At 44.2% G+C, this 19,035-nt stretch overlaps 1 protein-coding gene across 1 annotated transcript in view; it reads right to left on the bottom strand.

Annotated features, from left to right (window-relative positions):
- Positions 1-14,282: 14,282 nt before the first annotated feature.
- The window catches only part of SYNE3 (spectrin repeat containing nuclear envelope family member 3), a 73,684-nt gene continuing 68,931 nt past the window's right edge, over positions 14,283-19,035 (bottom strand). Inside the window, exon 19 of the transcript XR_010302065.1 lies at positions 14,283-14,304. The gene's annotated coding sequence lies outside the window, so the exon portion shown is untranslated. The remainder of the gene's footprint in view (positions 14,305-19,035) is intronic.

Genomic DNA, 19,035 nt, shown 5'->3' with positions numbered 1-19,035 from the left:
TATGCCTGTAAAAGCTACTCTTCAGTATACTGACCCAGTGATATTTACTCGTGTCAGCTGTGCTACACTGGGGTACACTGGTTTTGGTTTCTTACAGGCTGGTGGGTTCATTGTCCTACGGAAGGTTCTATGGGGAGAGAGTGGCATACACTAGCAGGCAGGTCAGCAAAGAACTGATGCTGCAGGCTCCCAGCCCCTGTGGGGGCCCTACTGTGGGGATTTTGATGTAAATTTCAACAGATATTCTGATCTGAGATGGCTTAGTGCAGTTTCCATGGTTATTTGTGATATCAAACCGTTTAAGTGAGGGACCAGTGGCATTTGCTGGAGAGGCTCATGTAGAAGGGACGATGTGCAAGGATGTGCTAGTCCTTCAGGTAATGAGATTGTGGTACAGTTGCCTGGTGCTTATAGCACTGATACCACTGCTGGGGCCAGTAGGTTATCATACACCCTGTAGGCATTCTGAGAGCAGGCAGCAAAATACTGATGGTTAACACTAGAGATGGAAAAAACCAAAAACTGTCTCCAGCCTAAGCTTAATCTTTACAAGTAATTTTTGGGGTATTTCATCAGTTTTCTATTTTTAGCTTGGATAAAAAGGCTTATGTGATCACAGTCTGTGTGTATGTCTGTGCATCTCTGCCTGCACTTCCTGGAATAAGTTTTGAAGTCATGGACTAGTTGCAGCCAGGTTTGACCAAGGAGGAGAAATCACAAAGACAGGATGCTCTTGCAATTTCTGCATTAAATACACAGAAAGGTAGAGGATTCACACATTAGAGAATCCACACAGGAAAGAGCTACTCTAAATAACTGCAGGAAAAGTTTAGGTCACAGCCAAAGCTCTGTTAGACATAAAAATCCACCCTTTGTTTAAGTTGTCTTTCCCAGATGAAGAACATATCCTGTGTGTAATAAAGGCAATTCTGATTGAGGTTTTTCCAGTGCTAAAGGCATTCATGAAGCCTTATCACCTCTCACAAACACAGGCTGCAGCTTTAGCCTAACCCAGTTAAAAAGAAAGAAAAAGAAAATCAAATACAAGATGCAAATTCAGTTTAAATCAGGATCTAATGCTTCTGATGCTGGTAGATGTGGTTGTTTGCTTAAAGGTAGTTACAAAGCTGTTCTATTGCATTTATTTTATTAGTAGTCTAAAAATATAAGAAGAAATATTATTCTGTCTCAGGCATCTCTCTCCTTACAGCATCAACTGCACAGCTCCCTGGGGCAATATTGGGCCAGGAAGGACGCTGGGCTCAGGAAAAGCTCTCCCATCCCGTCTTGCTGCTGGGTAACCCTGTGCAAGGCAGCCCGTGGCCCCTCCTTGTCTCTCTGTAAGGACAATGACACAAACTTTGAAAGGGATCTTATCTCAGATATTCATTCTTATTTCCAGGAACACAATGAGCTGGATATGGGTCACTCCAGATCCCACAAGTGAACTCCCTTGCCCCATCTGCTGTGAGAAGTTAAGACTAGCCTTAATTATGCCAAAGCCAAAGTATTTGCTGCTAAAGAGGACTATTTGTCCACATCCAGCTTCATCTGTCTAGCCGTCTAGCAGTGGCTCAGACTTAATCTTGGAGGTCTCTTCCAACCTGGTTGATTCTATGATTCTATGATTCTATGATTCTATGATTCTATGATTCTATTTAATGACATATAATTATTCCACTCAGCAAATATTCTTATAAATACAGAAATATTTAACTTTAATTCAGTTCTCCAGTGTTATACTTTAAACATTTTCCTGCATCAGGAGCAGTGTGGCCAGTAGGTCAAAGGAGGTGATTCTCCCCCTCTACTCCACTCTGCTGAGGCCCCATCTGGAGTACTGCATCCAGTTCTGGAGCTCCCATTACAAGAAGGAGGTGGAGATGTGTCCTGGAGTCCTGTACCCCTAAATTCCTCTCCTGCCCGGACTTCGGGGGGAAAGGGGAAAACCGCCTGGTTTCCCCCCCCCTCGCCTGCCCTGCAGCCGTGAAGGGGGCGGGGACTGCCCCGTGAGTTCCCGCGCTGGAGCCAGGCTGGGATTGGCCGTGCGCTTTCGCGCCTAAGGTGTGGTAACTCTGCCCTTTGTCTAGCCAAGGTTATAAATATTGGGGGTCTTCCCGCCTTTGGGGTTCCCGCTTTGGGTTTTGCCTGTGCCTGGACGTATGTCTCTGCCTGAGTTCGCTCACTCCCCTGTGCCTGGACTGCAGAGAGACCAAGGATTCGCTTTCCTGTTAGGCACACACCTTTGTCTGCCTAACGACCCTTAACGACCCTTAACGACTCCTGCAGCCGCTGGAGGAGGAAGACCGACCGCACGAGCCAGCCTGAGTGAGTTATTTGGCTTAGCTTAATTTAGTAAGAAACCGCTATTAATTAATAGCTGAGTCCTTTTCCAAATTCTGACTTCCAAATATAGTCAGATTATTGATGGTGTCCTCGTAGATTAATTCTCATGTAACTGAACCTGTTTATGAAACGAAATTAATCTTTGTATATATAGTTGTGGGGGCGGGTTTTGTAAAAATAAAAAATATCTATTTTTGATAAATTCTCGACTCGGCCACGAATTAATCCTGCTCTCTGCAACAAGATGCTGGAATGTGTCCAGAGAAGGGCCACTGGGGTGATCAGAGGGCTGGAGCAGCTCTCCTATGAAGCCATACTGAAAGAGTTGGGGCTGTTCAGTCTGGAGAAGAGAAGGCTCCAGGGTGACCTTATTGTGGCCTTCCAGTATCTGAAGGGGGCCTACAAAAAAGCTGGGGAGGGACTTTTCAGGCTCTCAGGTAGTGACAGGACTAGGGGCAATGGAGCAAAGCTGGAGATGGGTAGGTTCAGACTGAATGTGAGGAAGAAGTTGTTCAGCATGAGAGTGGTGAGAGCGTGGAATGGGTTGCCCAGGGAGGTGGTTGAAACCCCATCCCTGGAGGTATCACAGTATCACAGTATCACCAAGGTTGGAAGAGACCTCATAGATCATCAAGTCCAACCCTTTACCACAGAGCTCAAGGCTAGACCATGGCACCAAGTGCCACGTCCAATCCTGCCTTGAACAGCTCCAGGGACGGCGACTCCACCACCTCCCCGGGCAGCCCATTCCAGTGTCCAATGACTCTCTCAGTGAAGAGAGGGGTGTTTAAGGCCAGGTTGGATGTGGCTCTGGGCAGCCTGCTCTAGGGTAGGGTGTCCCTGCCCATGGCAGGGGGATTGGAACTGGATGATCCTTGTGGTCCCTTCCAACCCTGACTGATTCTATGATTCTATGATTCTATTCTAAACGTTGCTCTCTTTCCACGCGTCAAGCGGATGTCTGAGAGGAGAGACTGCAGCTGGGAACAGCCATGAATCTCAGCCCGGTGATGACGCTGGCATTCTTAGGCCTAGAGAAGCCTGAAATGTCAGAGTGCATGCAGTACTTCTCTTGTGTCAGAATTTAGGGAAACCATGGAATAACAGAGATGGAGGCATGGAGTGCATGAGATGGCCACTAATAACCTCACCGTGAATGTGGGACACTCAATGTTTCAGCACGCAGGAGAGGCTGTAATAACTGACAGTTCCTAACAAAAAACATCTTTAAAAAAAATAAATCAGAACAATTTTCTGCATTTCTATGACTCTTTTATTGCAAACCCACCCCCACCCCCCTCTTTTTTTTTATGGCAAATCTGCAGATAGAAGATACATCATGCAGGCAGGGTTGGTGTTTCATCCCCCACGGGACTAAAATGTCTGGATACCTTACAATAACAATAAAACCCCAAGCACCATTATGGTCAAGTACAATGTGGGACACATTAAAAACAGCAATTTCAAGTTTTCTTAAATGAAACCAAGTAGCTAAAATCTTAAGGACACAACTCACATTTATGAGTTACTTTGAGCAAATAAAAGGCTCTCCCTCTTAAGTGAAAAATAGTGGCTATTTTTTTACTCTTAACAAAACTTGTGTTATTATTGCACTTATTCTGTCACCAAGCAAGGCCTCTAATTCAGGTTTTGGTATCAGAGGTCAACATCCTTACCTGAAAATGGGCCTCGAAAATGTCATTATAGTGCTACATTTTTGAACACCATTCTTGTCACCTGTGTGATCAACCTGCTGTGATGGTCAACACGGCCAAGGAGCATGGTTCTGGGATGCTGCTGGGAACAGTTCAAGAGGAAGGGCTGGCACTGGCTGTCCTCTGAAGATACTGGGGTGCAGCTGCACCATTTTAAATGGCTTCTTGTATATGATTTTAAAAAAATGAATAATTGTTTTTGTCTGACAAAACTGAAGTTATTTCCTATCAGAGACCATGATTCATGATCCACAAACTGTGTAGCAACACAGTCAGACAGGGTGATTTGAACTATGAGGTCCTCAAGAAAAGACTGGATGAGGCACTCGGTGCCATGGTCTAGTTGACTGGCTAGGGCTGGGTGCTAGGTTGGACTGGATGATCTTGGAGGTCTCTTCCAACCTGATTGATTCTATGATTCTATGATTTTAAAGTTAATTTTAACTTATTAATGTGCTTGTCTCAAACACTGATTTTTCTTTTAGCTGCAAAAAATACCCACTTCAGATGGTGTAAATTAGCATAGCTCCAGAGAGACTTAGTCTCAAGAAGTATTCTTTTGTGAGTTCGTGGCCTTCGTGAGAACAATAGCAAACCTCAAATGTATTTTAGTGATAGAAGGAGCAAGCCCAACAGTTCCCTCACTGCAGAACAGGAGAGCAACTCCCTCAGAACTGTAAGTTTTGCTTACTGAAGTAAATTAACATGATCTACTGAATAAGCAGAGTGTCATAACTCAAGGCATCCTGAAATGTGATAAGGGAGTCTGAAGAGAACTTACTGGTTTTCAAAAGAGCATACTGAAACTACACAAGCAGAAAATGTATTGCTTGATAATGGACACAGTTTTTGGCAGGTATATGTAGTGAGTCTACAAAGTCATTTATGTTCTTCAATAGTTGCTGTATAATGAAGTGGGGGGAAAGAGTAATTAGATCCCCAAGCTTCAGGAAGGCAACAGATCCCTCTTTACTGGCAGATTTCAGATTCCTTTATCCTCCTGTGATTCTCTAAAATCCTCACGTTTCCTTTAAAATAAGATTATTCTTGTCCTCTCCTCTTTATCTTTCCTCCTTTTTCTTGCACAAAAACACACACAGAACTTTTATCTGCTTTTGTCTCAACTGAGCAACTTGATTTCATTTTTGGTACTACCAACAGCTGTGCGTGACACTCTGTGGTTCCAGAGTGCATGGAAAATGATGACTCCATCCCACAGATTATCTGTGACACTCCTGGGAATTAAAGTAAACACTGTTTTGCTTAGTTATTTCAAACAAAAGAAGAAATAGCAGCTGGTTTTGACCAGTTGAAACAGAAGAGGTTTTACACTATGTGATGGAATTTAAACACAAATGTTTCAGGCCGTGGTATGAAACGGGCAAAAGCAGTGCAGCTTGCTGCCTTCCCTCGAGAAGCATGCACAGCCTCATGTGTGTGTACACACACAAAGAGCTTCCCAGAACAACAGTGCAAGTTGGAGCTAGAAACTTGTTTCCATCAACATGGGCTTTCCAAGGAGGGTCCTATCAGCCTACTCCTCAAACCCACACCCCACCCCCATCCCCACCCCAGAAAGTTAAATTGTATAATCTCTCATTCTGCTGATTGCAGCCCAGTCCCAACCACTGCCATTTGGCACCTTCCTGCTGAGTGAGTGCCCAGCACTGCGGGAATATGCCTGTCTGTGAAGGACTCAGGCTTCCAGGCAGGTGACCCTGGCTCATAAACTTTTCTGCTTTTGAAACTGCCCAGGTTTGCTCACTGCCCTCTGGACACCCAGGCTCCTCACAAGATGCAGACATGAATGGGTTTAAAACTGGAAGTGATCCTTTTTCTGCCATCTGCTAGCACTTTTACCTGCACTTCTCTGAGCAGAGAGTGATCAGCATGGCATGCACAGCTGAGTGTGCTTTCTGTTTGGTGTTAGCTACTTTTGGGGGGATGTAGAAATGTTCTGCCTTTCTTCTCTTAAATCAATAGATTTGCATAAATGCAAGTAAGAGCTGTTTGTGCCCTAAAACAGTGAGTGTCAACTTTTACTGAACTCAAGGTTTTCCCCAAATTTAGGCAAAATTATCCAGAGCAATTTAACATCCAGCTCCAGACACTGGTAGCACAAAACCTGTGTTCACAGTAGCATCTGCTACTTGGATTACCAGCTTGAGTCAACACAGCTCTCCAGCATGTGGACTTCCATATTCAAAGGCTGGGAGGAAAATGGCACCAAGGAAAATGTCTGAATTTCTCTTCCTGTTTAAATCTTCTATTGACCCTGTTCTCTGTTATGAGAAATTAAAACCCTTCTTGCTCTCCTGGGGAAATCACCCATCAGTGCACATACTGGGCATTCCTGCCTGCATGACTCCTGCTAACATGCTTCCCTGTGTTGGGCAGGTAAGAGACAGGGCTGCCCAACACACTACAAAATATTGTGGCACTGTGCCAGTTCTTTCTAATTGCTGCATTTAGCTCCTCCAGCAGGAAAACCAAGGCAGATGACTAGTGGTTAAAACACTATAAAACTCTGCCAAAGCAAGGACACTATTAGAAGGGGTACTGTGTAGAAGAGCAGGAACAGCTCTCCTCAAACTTTGGCCCCAGGAAGACAAAAGAGGGCAAGATTGTTCGTCCTGGGATGAAACCTTAGGTTTCAGGGCTGTTCTGAAGCAAAAAGAGATACCCAGACTCCCCAACAGCCTTTCCAGCACGGCAGGCATGCAGGTTAATTTCGTTCAAGCAGAAATTTAATGTTACTCTCCAAATCTCCTTCCCTCTAGCTTTTCTTAAGCTTTGCCAAGTGGCTTCTGGAGAGGATTGTGCTGCTGGCAGGCAATCATGCTGCCCCTCACGAGCACCCCATGGGAAGGGCTGAAGGAAGGGCTAACACCATCCAAGGAGGTTAATGACAGCTCCAAAGGCAAATCCAGAGTGTGTGGGTACTGTCTGGAAGCAGGCATGGTCAGAAGCAGGCGGAGGTCAGAAGCTTCATCCTTGCAGTACAGCACTGTCAAGATGGTTTTGGAGGGAAACGGAGGCATTAGAAAAGATGTGGTTATAAGGATTCTATGGGTATGGATTAGTTCTGCCAAAAGCCTGATGGAGACCAGCCTCCTTGGTTCCTTGCCAGCCTGCCTGCCAGCAGCGCATGGGGCCTAGGCTGTGGGGCTCATCTGTGAGGCTTGTCTGTGGGACATTGGACATCCTCTTGCACCAGGAGCACTTTTCCCCTGACTGGCTGCCTGCCAAAAGAGCTAGGATGCCAAACACAGTGAGGCAGCAACAACTGAAGAAGATGAGCTTGGAATTTCGTACCATGAGCAACTTGACTTCTCATTGGAAATGTTACTTAAAAGTGTCTCTGGACATGAGTTTTAGCAGAATGCATTTTGTCTTTCTACTCAGCTCTGAGGAAAGAAGCTGAAGTACAGGCAGCAGATCCTCACCACGGCTGTGCCACACCAGACTGAGTGCTGTGCTTAGACTGGACCATGAGTGCACAGGATGCTGCCCTGCTGCCTACTCTTCCTTTGAGAAACCAGCACTGCTTCAAGGCATGTAGCTGCGGCCCAAAGTTGTCAGTGCTCGTAGGAAGCTCTGTGGAGTCCTGATTATCCCATTTTTCCATGTCTGCTCCTGGAGGGCTCACCACGTCTTGGCTGTTCTGAGATGGGTGGAAGGTGGCACTGGCATCCCCTGGCTACAGCAGGCAGTGGCTTTATCGGCCAGTGGGGCACGTGGTTGCAACTGAGCCTGTGCCTTCACTCCAACCCTGAGTCCTGGAATTCTTGTGAGTCAGGTGCCCACAGCTGACCACAGGAAACATCAAGCCTCCCCAGATTCCTCTCACTCCTGTGAGTGAGATTCCCAGAGCGTGGAATCACCACTGCACTGCGAAATCGATGAAAGCCAGAGAGGTTTGGGCAGTGATTTCCCGGGGGCAGCAGGGTTTCACCTCCGCTTTCCCAGTGACCAGAGGACACCCATGACCCAGGCAGACATCTCCACCCTGTTCGGTGCCTCTGTGAAACGCCTGTGGTGGCATTAAGCTGTTACCTCTGTGTCGCCCTCCCGCTGGGCCAGCCCTGTGCTCGCATGGCATGTATCCTCCTCCTTCCTGAATGCTCCTGCTCCCTGTGGCTCCCTCCTCTTCCCTCTGCTGCAGCATTTCCATCTGCAGCTCAGCCTGCTTTCCTTTGGAAAGCTGTCACTTCATTTGTCATTTAGCTTTTTTCATTTTCCATATGTAAATCCTATTACTTTACTTTTTAACCTTGCTGCTGCATCTTTATTTCAGCCTTGAGTTTTCCTTTGACAGTTTGGGGGTTGAGTAAATTTTGGTTTTCTTTGACTTTTGGTTTTCTGGGACCAAATGCCACCTTGTGTAAGCTAAGCAATGATGCCAAAGCAGTCACATTTTTTGTCATCTCCCTCGTTTTTTTTTTTTTAGAGTAACAAGCAGAGCTGAGGCAAGAGAGAAGCCTGAACTACTCTCACTTACTAACCTCTTGCACAGTGTCTGTATTCACTAAAACAATCCCAGCACTACAAATGTTGCTGATCATGAATATTGTGGTGTGTATGCAAATATATACAGGCAAAAAAAGCTCTTCTGTGGATATGGTTGTACCAGTAAAAGCATATTTCTGACAATATGTCTTAATTCTTCACTGGGAAAATAAGTAACATTGCCAAAATGATGCAGTTTTGCTGGTATAAACGTCCTGTAACTGAATGTTTTGCCAGTATGGAGTAATTCCACTCAAAAGCTACACTCGGCACTATGGGCAGTCTGCAAAGGACTTTATGTGCTATGGATGTGAAGGCGTGAGCGAAAAACAAATACAACCTGCAGCCTCTTCATCCTTAATGGGCTGTGATGGTCACGTTGAAAGCAGCGTGGTAGCAGTACCAGCAGTATTAGGCTACATCCAACCCCCAGGCAAAGATACTTGGCTTGCTTTGCATAACTGAAGAGCAGTGAATCCTTCTCCAGAGGCTGGAAGCTGGGCTGTTACGGTTCAGCTGTACCTGCTGTTCCTCAGCACCTTCTCGGTTTATGCCCAACAGCACCCATGTGAGTTAGGTGAGGTGAGTGCATCTGCAGCCTTTTGAAGAGGAGGGGAACTACAATGGCTGCGTGTGTTGTCTTCACATATTCATAGACTGCATCAGGTTGAAAGGGATCCTCAAAGGTCATCTTGTCCAAACCACCCTGCAGTGAGTAGGGACACCTCCATTTAGATCAGGCTGCCCAGGGCCACATCAAATCTGATCTTGAATGTCTTCTGAGGTGGGGCTTCAACTACATCCCTGGACAACCTGTTCCAATATTTTACCACTCTCCTTGTAAGGAACTTCCTTCTAATGTCCAACTTAAATCTACCCTCCATTGGGTCTATGTCCCTCTTGTGTTGGGTGTCCCTGGGCTGCATACAGTATTCCGAGTGGTGTCTCACCAGAGCAGAGTGGCAGAATCACCTCTCTTGAGGCCACACTTCTTTCGATGCAGCCTAGGAGGCAATAGGCCATCCCTGGGCTGCAAGTGCATGTTGTTAGCTTGCATCCAGCTTCTCATCCACCAGTATCCCCAAGTCCTTTTCTGCAGGATTGCTCTCACTTTCATCATCTCCCAGTCTGCACTGATATAGAGGATTGACCTGACCTATGTGCAGGACCTTGCACTTTGCTTTATTGAGGCTCATGAGATTCTCCTCAGCCCATTTCTCCAGCCTGTCCATGTCACTGTGGCTGGCATCTCATCCTCCAGTCTTACCAACCACACCACTCACTTCTGCACTGACTCAGAAGAAAGCTATTTCAGGGCCCGATATGGTACAAGGAAATGCTGTCATGGGTGCTTACAAGTGCCAGGGGGCACAGGCAAAAGGCTTGATTTTAGAAAGATGGCAAACTCAGCTGCTCTTCCTGGGTGTCTCTCCTCTTGCCTTCCTTTCCATTCATCTTTGCCCAGATGCAGTCCCCTAACTATTGCTTGGAAGTGAATGTTTTCTTCCTTCAGCCATAACTCTTGGTCAGCCATCTACTGAAAACGACTTCTAGAAGTTTGCATCTTGTCTCTCTTGTGCATGGTATGACAAAACAGTGCAGAACATAAAACCCTTCAGTGGGTACCAACAGGACAAGCAGTGTAAACACTAACCCTGCCAGCCACCATGGGCTGCATTCATTCCTGCCGTAACTTCAGTGACATCCTTGGAATCACTCAGGGAGGAGATGTGATGCTTCGGTTGTAGCCAGGAGGAGGTTGCTCTCTTCTCTCAGGTGGCCAGCACCAGAACAAGAGGACACAGCCTCAAGCTATGCCAGGGGAAATTTAGGCTTGAGGCGAGGAGAAAGTTCTTCACTGAGAGAGTCATTGGACACTGGAATGGGCTGCCTGGGGAGGTGGTGGAGTCGCCGTCCCTGGAGCTGTTCAAGGCAAGATTGGACGTGGCACTTGGTGCCATGGTCTAGCCTTGAGCTCTGTGGTAAAGGGTTGGACTTGATGATCTATGAGGTCTCTTCCAGCCTTGGTGATACTGTGATATAGCTCAATATAGAAAAATATTTTTGTAGCAGCTAAGGTCATAAATGAATGTACTAATTCCAATTCAAACCCAGCATCCAAGGGTCTCTAAGTTTGCCGAGGGGCCTTATGTGGTCTAATGCAAATCAGGTGGGGGCTGCTGGCACTTGGAAAATAACGTGCAGAAGAAAGGTAATTGCTAGCCCTGACCTGTCAGAACTGCTCCTTTGCGTACCAAGTCCAACTTCCCCTTACACTTCTACATTATCTACAGCAAAAATTTCTTCCAAACTAAACAAAATCAGAGGCTTTTAGGAACTTAGAAATGTCTGCTTAATTTCAGTGTCGATAAGCCCCTGCTCAAACTCATTCTTAATGTATCAAAATTAAATGTTTTAAACATATTTATCTAGTTGCCATGGCTTTGCCTGGTGCCTCAGACACTTTATCCATCAAATATGACAATTGAATAATATTTTCATTTTTAGATATGTATCGCAGATCCTTCTCATCATACTATTCCCTTCCCCCTCCTTTCCCCAGTTTTGAACTCACTGGAAAAATCTGTTCCATAATACGGTGAGTAAATGAATTACAGTCACAGATGGCCTCTGGAGATTTCATACATGCTGCAATTCATTTGTTCAGGAATGAAAAAAAAAGGGGGGGAAAAAAAGGAGAGAGAGGCTCTTGTCTTGTGAGGGTATTATCAGAGACAGCAGATCAGACACTGTAATGCTGCCTTGCACTCTGGATTCGACCCATTTCCTAAGCCTCTATGACTCGGCATTTACTATTGCTGGGTTTGAAATTTTTTTAAGTGGAATGTCCAAATGCACAATGAAAGTGATTGAAAGCAAGGAACTGTGGCAATTACAAGTTACATTTTTACACTCTCGAGTGTAACTATGGCGTGCTGTTGCAGAGAGATGCTCGAGAATCACAAACTTCTGCTCCGGTGATATTATTTTGGCTGTAATTAGCAAAAAAAGAACTTAATTCACAGCTGACCACTGAGAATTAATTAAATCTGGCAGCATGTCTTGAGATTCTTAGGAAGAAAATGCTAGAAACAAGTGAGAACTGTAATACAGAAAGCAGTATACAATCTAACTGCTTGGGTGTCTCCTTCGGGAAAGTCATAAAGTCCATTTGTAGGCAAAAATTAAGGTCGGTTCCCAAGGCTTACTTTTGCCTTTGATTTCAGGCCAGGGTTTATGAAGGGTTAGGATTATTGATGCAGCAGACAGTGGGATAAAATTCATCCCACAGTAACTGCAGAGGATTTTCCTCAAAAGTGAATTGGATGAACTCATTTCTGTTTGTGCAGCATGATAAAAAATATTACTGTATGGTCGAATGTTGTGTTGTGATTTAACCATCTGCACTGACACACTGTCACCCTGTTGCAGAGCCAAGCTGCAGCAGGATGAGAGAGTAAGTATTTACCTTTTCTCAATATTTAGTCCTTTCTGAGTGACATTTCCTACCTTTCATCCTGCACTGCAATTAGGTCTCGTGGCTAACACAGCCCAGCAGGCACCCTAAAGAAGATATTTGTCCATATGCCAGATAAAGCAGCTGATGCAGCTGTTTGAGCAGAGAAGTACCAGCTGAGAGGCCCAGCTCTGTGCTGGGACTTGATCAGAAGGAAACCACTCAAAAACTTCAGCATTTCTACAGGTGGGCACCTGAGGGGAGACTGCACATCCCAGGAGGGCTCTTGACACCCCCCATCCTCTCAACCACTGTTCTGTCGATGAAGGTCCCTGTGGGGAGGAGAATTGTCTGTATCCTGCTGGGTCAGAGGCAGTACTCGCTGCTGGAGCTGCTGAGCACACATGGGAATGTGTCCCCTCATCCACTTCAGCAGGAGTTTAGGGAAGCAGGAGGTTAAAATGCTGGCTGAATTCTCCCAGGGCTGCTGTTCCCCCTCCCTGTGAAGTCGGGGTGATTAAAGACTCGCTGCTCTGCAGTTTAATGGATGGCTTTTGCTGCAGTGCTTGGGGACTCTCTGACAGGGCACTGTGAAAGGGCACAGGGGTACTAATAGCTGCTGTGTTTTCCAGCAGTCCCAGCCAGAGATAGTTCTGTATATAGCTGACAAGCAGTCAGCGTCTGCTCCCTGTCTCTGTTTGCACTTCATCGAGTTATCTCCTCGCAAGCAAAGAAATCCCAGCTGACTGAACAGCACATTCATCATCTAGTTCCCCCCTGTATCTGTTACTGTATCAGTGGTGCCATAAAAAGCCCACCAGAAAAGTTGACGGGGACCTACTCTATCTTCCATTAAAAGCTTTTGCAGAACCATGTCGAGATCTGAAGGGGGAAAAAAAACAAATCAAAACAAACTCCAAACTTTTTTTCTCCACTGAAATGTCAATCAAGGAACATTAAACAAAAAGATTAGTTTTGCTTTTATTTGTTTGTAAAACAAAAAGCATGAAATATTTAGCAGCATTGTAATGCAAACCAGATGGGAATAATGCTGCCTTTCAAGGCCGCGGGTAACCACCTTCCTTTCATGCTGCTGCAGCCATGGGACGAGGCAGGCAGCCCATTAGGACAATTTATGAACTGGACTTCCACAGAGGGAGTTTTAGCAAGAGGTCCACGACTCGTACAGAGCAACCCTGATAACATCTGTTAGGGTTATTCATTGAAGAGGATTATATTACAATCCCTCTTAAAACCGGATGAGCCTTCAGTTTCATTTGCTCCAGCAATATGCGTTTATCGGAGCGTTTTTCTGCAGTTGGAAACCAAGGCTGCATTCATGCTATGTCACAGAATGAAGTTTGGAAAGCTTGAAATATTAACCTAGAAAAAACCCTCAGCCCCTGCAGCAGTTTTACTCTCTCATGGCTGTAGTGCTCAGCTTCTACACTGATGTGTAGCATCAACACACCATCAGCCCTTTTCCATACAGCTACTCTCCATTGCTGCTCCAGGGCTGAGATGGATTTCATTCAAATAGTTCTCACTTTGTAACCTTGATCCACCTTTTTTTTTACTTAAGACTTGGCTAGTGATGCATTTCTTTCCTTTAATTTACCTAAGCATATAATGAACATTCATATCCAAAATGACCTCATTATCCTGGTGAGGGTTTTTGTGCAGTAGTTTAGTGCACAGGCATAAGGCAGAGGAGAACTCTCTAAATGGAGAGGTTTTAAGCTTTCTGTAAAATCCCTGTTGACTACAAGCCAGATTCTTACTGCTGTAAATTGACTTAGTTCCAACAGCTTCAATGAAGCTACACAGATTTACTTCACTTGAAGGTCTTACCCTATTATTTTTATTTATTGAACTTGTCACCTTTTGCTGCTACAACCTAAACAGATGCTTCATCCTCAAGCAGCAGGGTTACTATCTAGACCAGGTGTTTCTCTGCTATCTGACTGAAGAGATTTAGAGCTGCCCAGAGTATTTCACTGTCCTCTAAAAGTGTTTATAGTAATTCCCATTGACTCTCTTAACTCCCACCAATCAGCTGTACAGTTTGTAGCCTGAAGCTGGTCAATTAAATTCATAATCCAAGTATGAGCTGTTTTACCTGTTCTTCACCACCTTTTTTCTCCTCCCTGTGCTGGACAACAGCCTTTCCTGGTTGACATACGGTGCTTGTGACAAAATCACATCCCAGATTTCTTTGCTGGTTCCAGAAGAAAAGGCATGGTATGCACAAAGAGGCCTGGCTCCATGAAAAATAAACTGCAAGACGAAAATAAGTAAGAACAGAAGTTTCTTTCATGCACTGATTCTAGCCCTTGTGGGAATGTAACTGTCCCATCATCACAGCCCGCTCTTTGTACAGTCCTACACTTCTTTTATTCCATTCTCCTGTTCTTCTCTGCATTTGAGCTGCTGCTCTGACCTTGACACAGAGATGGTAAACTGAAGTGTTTTGCATTTGTACTTGTGAGAGCTTACTGGTCAAGAGCTCACAGGGAAGCACAGGACTACATGGTCTAAATAGCTGAGGGAAGTCAAATACCCTGGATAAAGCTCAATGTGTTCATAAAAGCAACAGGGAACCTAGTCCACAGGTTCACCAAAATTGTAGCAGTGCTCCTAAGCAGTAACTGCCTCTGGAGCCCTTTAATGTCAGAGATCCTAGCAGAGTCTTTCTCATAAAGATGCAGGAAAAAACAATCAGCAACTGCAGGTAGCTAATGAGATGCTTGGATGCTAATGAGAGTTGTGCATCTGCACATACATGCTGCTGTAATTACTCTTTGGAGAACTCAGCAGTGGTTAAACTAATACACTGCTTGCTCACCACGTGTGATTTGCATTAGCACAAAATCTGAAGCAGGTTTGGGGTTGAGGGAAATCCCACACGGAGTGGTAGAAGCCAACAGTGTAAGAAATCCTACTGGACCACAATATGATTTAGCAAATTCACGTTTCCTTTGTGTCCTGTAGAATTCTATTCAAATAATTGTGCAGTCATAGAAAACTGACATTTTCTATGAAATCTTCTGGGGCCAGAGTCAAGTAGGTACATTCAGCACAACCTCCTTCCAGTGCCACATGAGCAGAGAGGCAGGCAGCAGCAAATTTTATCCTTGCTTCACGTGTTCTGGGTGTTTCTAGGTCAGCCCAAATAGTCTGATGGTGAGAAATGAGCACAGCAAAAGTGTGAAACCACACCACAGAATAACATAGAATTCCTTAAAAAGAAAAAAAATATGTGTTTATTTACTGCATTATAACTGCAACATCAAATATATTTTCGTTACAAAAAAGAGACACATGCAATAAAAGGCTCTGACTTTATCATGTCATCCAACATTGTTCATTGGTAGCAGGAGAGCATCACAGAACAGTCACAGGGCTAGAGCTTGGGCTCGGGAATTTCCAGTCTCTTTATTCTACTGGCAAACAGCTAAGCCACATCAATATTTTATTTGTCATCAAGGGATAAACTTTTGGAATAATGTGGCCTGATCACAGAGGATCCAAGCTGACCTTTAACTCCCCAATGAATCTTGCAGAATGAGGTTTTTTATAACTGGAGAAAATACTACGCTTCTGACAAGGCTGAGCAGTACAGAGCATTTTCCAGGCAAAGAGCACAATCCTTCTATGTTACACCACAGCCAAGGTACACGGCAAGGTCCTCTGCTTTGCAGATGTAGAGAAGCCAAGATTGTGAGTTACTCTAAGTGCTGTTCTGAAGAATGAAATCAGGCTATTTTCTGCAATATTCCACTACAGCTTTCTGGATAAATCCAGAAGGCACAGCAGTCCACAGTGCAGAAAATGCAAAAAGTTGCTCTCAAATACAGCCTTCTAACTGGTTAAAAGGCCTCATTCTTCATTAGAAATTGCTTTATTCTATCACTGCTATTCACACACCATAGGCTCTCGTTTTCAGCATTTCCCATGCAATGTGGTCCTGAACAGTGTGAATAAATGATAGAAAAAGGCTCCAAAATGGCACCATTTCTAGGGTAAAATCTCCTGACTTTCAGTGGCGAGATTTTAGGAAGTGTCATGTAACACTGTCCAGCCTTTCAAAACAACGACCTGATTTCTTTACATACATCTTGCATGGCATAACAGTAAGGATGAGATCACTCTAACAATTCCAATAAAAAATAACACCAGCCTTCTTATGCAGCTGCATTTTTACACTCTTTCATACAGTCAGTATACAGAAGCATACAGCTCTTTGATATAATTCTAGCAAACAGAAGGCTATAAATAAAAACAAAGAGTTTCAAAACTACATGGAAATCTGTAGAATAAAATATATATATATAATTTCTCAACACAAGCACTTGGCAGTTTAGAAAAATAAGATTGTTACAGTCTTTCTGAACCCCTCAGTGTAAAAACAAAGGATTTAAAAAATAAGTTTAACTTTTCAAAAAGTTCTCTTTTTTTTTTTTTTAATTAAGAAAATAGACTGGTCCACATTTCCCTGAATAACCCCAGAAAGGTTAAGGAAAGGTCCAAGCAAGACAAGGAGTCTGACTTAGATTTGATATCAGCTGTGATAACATGCACATGTAGAGACAGCTCCAGTGTTGTTTGTGTTAGAAACGAGCCTAATTTATCACAATGAATTTAAAAAACATAAATACCATGACAGAAGTGGAACTGGTCCCTGCAAGGCAAGTCATTATATTCATACAGGCAAAAAGTGACATCAACACAGTTATTTCCTTGTGACAGTTAAAAGGTATTTGGTACCCAGATGTTACACTGAACAGCACATGTACAAACACAGACTGCTATCAGCTCCTATACATAAACAAGAAGAGATGTTCATGCTGTAATTGCCTCGAATGTTTTTGTTCTACTTGGATATTAACATTTACAAGAAGCTGAGGTGAAGACCTGAATCCATACCAGGATTTCAACATGCAAAATGGACAAGGTTCACAGGAAGCTTCCTGATCCCCTCACCCTCTCCCATCCCATCCCCCCTGCACCCCATTACCAACGTTTGGAAGTGGATAGGAGCTCTGAAGAATTGAAAACCATTCAGAACACGTTAACAGCCTTAAGTTACCCCTCTGCCCAGAAGTGAGTGATCTAAGGTGGGACACAGCAGTGGAATTTACATCTGCATCAATAAACTTCCCAAGTGGGAGGATTCACGTTTTACTTCCAGGTCACTTTAAAGGGAGGTGGCAAAACGTACCTCAGTATTTGCTGATATTTAAATTAAAAGCAGAGAACAGTTTGACTGCAGAAGCTTCACTCCAGGCTGTTTTTAACAACTATTTAACACATCCATTAAGAATTTCTTATTAATTCTGTTCAATGTGAGAGTAAACTCCTTTTTGTGTGAAATATGTGGGATGTTTACTGACCCTATATGGGAGTTTTAGCACGTTTCTTTCCATTCTTTTCTAACTTGAAACTAAACAAAAGCACAAAACCTAATAGAAACAAGATTGATGGAGTGTTGGTAAAGGGATCCAAGACTGTTTATAATCCAGCCTTGTGAATTAAATTGGGCCCAAGACAGCCAGTTGCTTTGAGAAGTGAGGACAGGTCCTTCTGCACTGTACATTGGTTGTATTGCTAGTGAATAACAATGTGGCTTTGGGGTCTCCTACCACTTACTAACCTCAGTGGAGTGCTACATCTTCCAAAAAAGGCAATGGCAGGAAAATGCAACACCCACGTTATTGCTTGTGTAATTGCTTCACAGTGGTCCAGTATACCCAAGTAAACAAAGGAGAAAAAGATATGTTGCTGGAAGGGAAGCTCTGAGGCTGGGCAGCTGGAGTGTGCCCTGCTGAAATCACCTGATAATCAGCACAAATTAAAAGGGAAAAAAAAGGAAGAAAATATGAGACTGATCAAAAGGAAGACATCTGCTGAGACTATCAGAGTCTTGGAGCAAGATAAGACTGTGTCTTTTGCCTTTCAGTCAAGCACATGTACAAAACAGAGGCTGGCACAGTTAGTACATGCAGCATCCTGATACCTTCAGGAACAGTCAGTGCTCAAGCAGGAACTACCAGGTTAAACTCTTATGAAGTCTGATTTGGGAAGGTCATGGGAAAATCATCTTGAGTGCTTTCTGCCTTAGAGACAGAAGTTCTAACTTAAAGCTTGTGAAAAATTACTAAAACACATACCTCTCTACTCTTCCAGCTTCCCTTTAAGACACAGTTTCTCTTAAAAGCTGCACTTGAAAGCTAAATTGAAGTGGAATGTCACCTTTAAGTAGAACAGTAATTACACTCCCTGTTACACATATACACATATATATAATTATATACATTTAGATATATTTCACGGCAACGCAAAGCACCATACAGAGGCATTCGTCCATAGCTGCAGTGAAACCAAGTCTGTGGTGTTCAGTGCTTACTGGGCTTGACAAAAGAAAGAATTTGATTTTGAAGGCAAGAATCACTTCAGGAAAAAAAATGCTCCTACCCCCGAATTCTAGCTGGAGGCCTCCTAGCAAAGTGCTGATGAGGGCGGGTGGCACTACAGCCTGCCGTCAGTTCCCAGCCTCTCGAAATTCACCTCCCCCCATTTAACATACACTTTTTGATGATGGAAAAAGGATCTATAATAAATGGCTTGCTACCGGGTGTGACAAATGAGTTGTGAAATCAGTTCGCTAAAAGCAAACCTTTTCCCTTTTTTAACTTTCCCCCGGCTCAAGAAGAAAGGGTCCTGGCTTAGGAGGGTGTAGAAAGCCTGCTGGCAGCCCAGGGGCACACACCCTGGAGCATCCAGCCCCGGAACCAGCAGTACAATGGAGCACTTAGAGAGGCAGCGTCAATGTGAGGGTCAGAGAGGTGAAACCAGAAAGTGAGCCCTCCTCACTGACTGAGTGAGGATCGATACTCTGCATGCAGCACATGCAAACCTGCTTACAGAGACGAAGAGGAAAAGAGTCTGCTCAGGCTATGGACAATGTAAATGGAAAACCCTTCACTGCTTATTAAACGGCACCCTTGA

The sequence above is a fragment of the Pogoniulus pusillus genome, chromosome 1, assembly GCF_015220805.1.
Source record: "Pogoniulus pusillus isolate bPogPus1 chromosome 1, bPogPus1.pri, whole genome shotgun sequence".
Lineage (NCBI taxonomy): Eukaryota > Metazoa > Chordata > Aves > Piciformes > Lybiidae > Pogoniulus > Pogoniulus pusillus.
The sequence above is the reverse complement of the archived record's forward strand: the minus strand, read 5'-3'. Positions and strand labels throughout refer to the sequence as shown.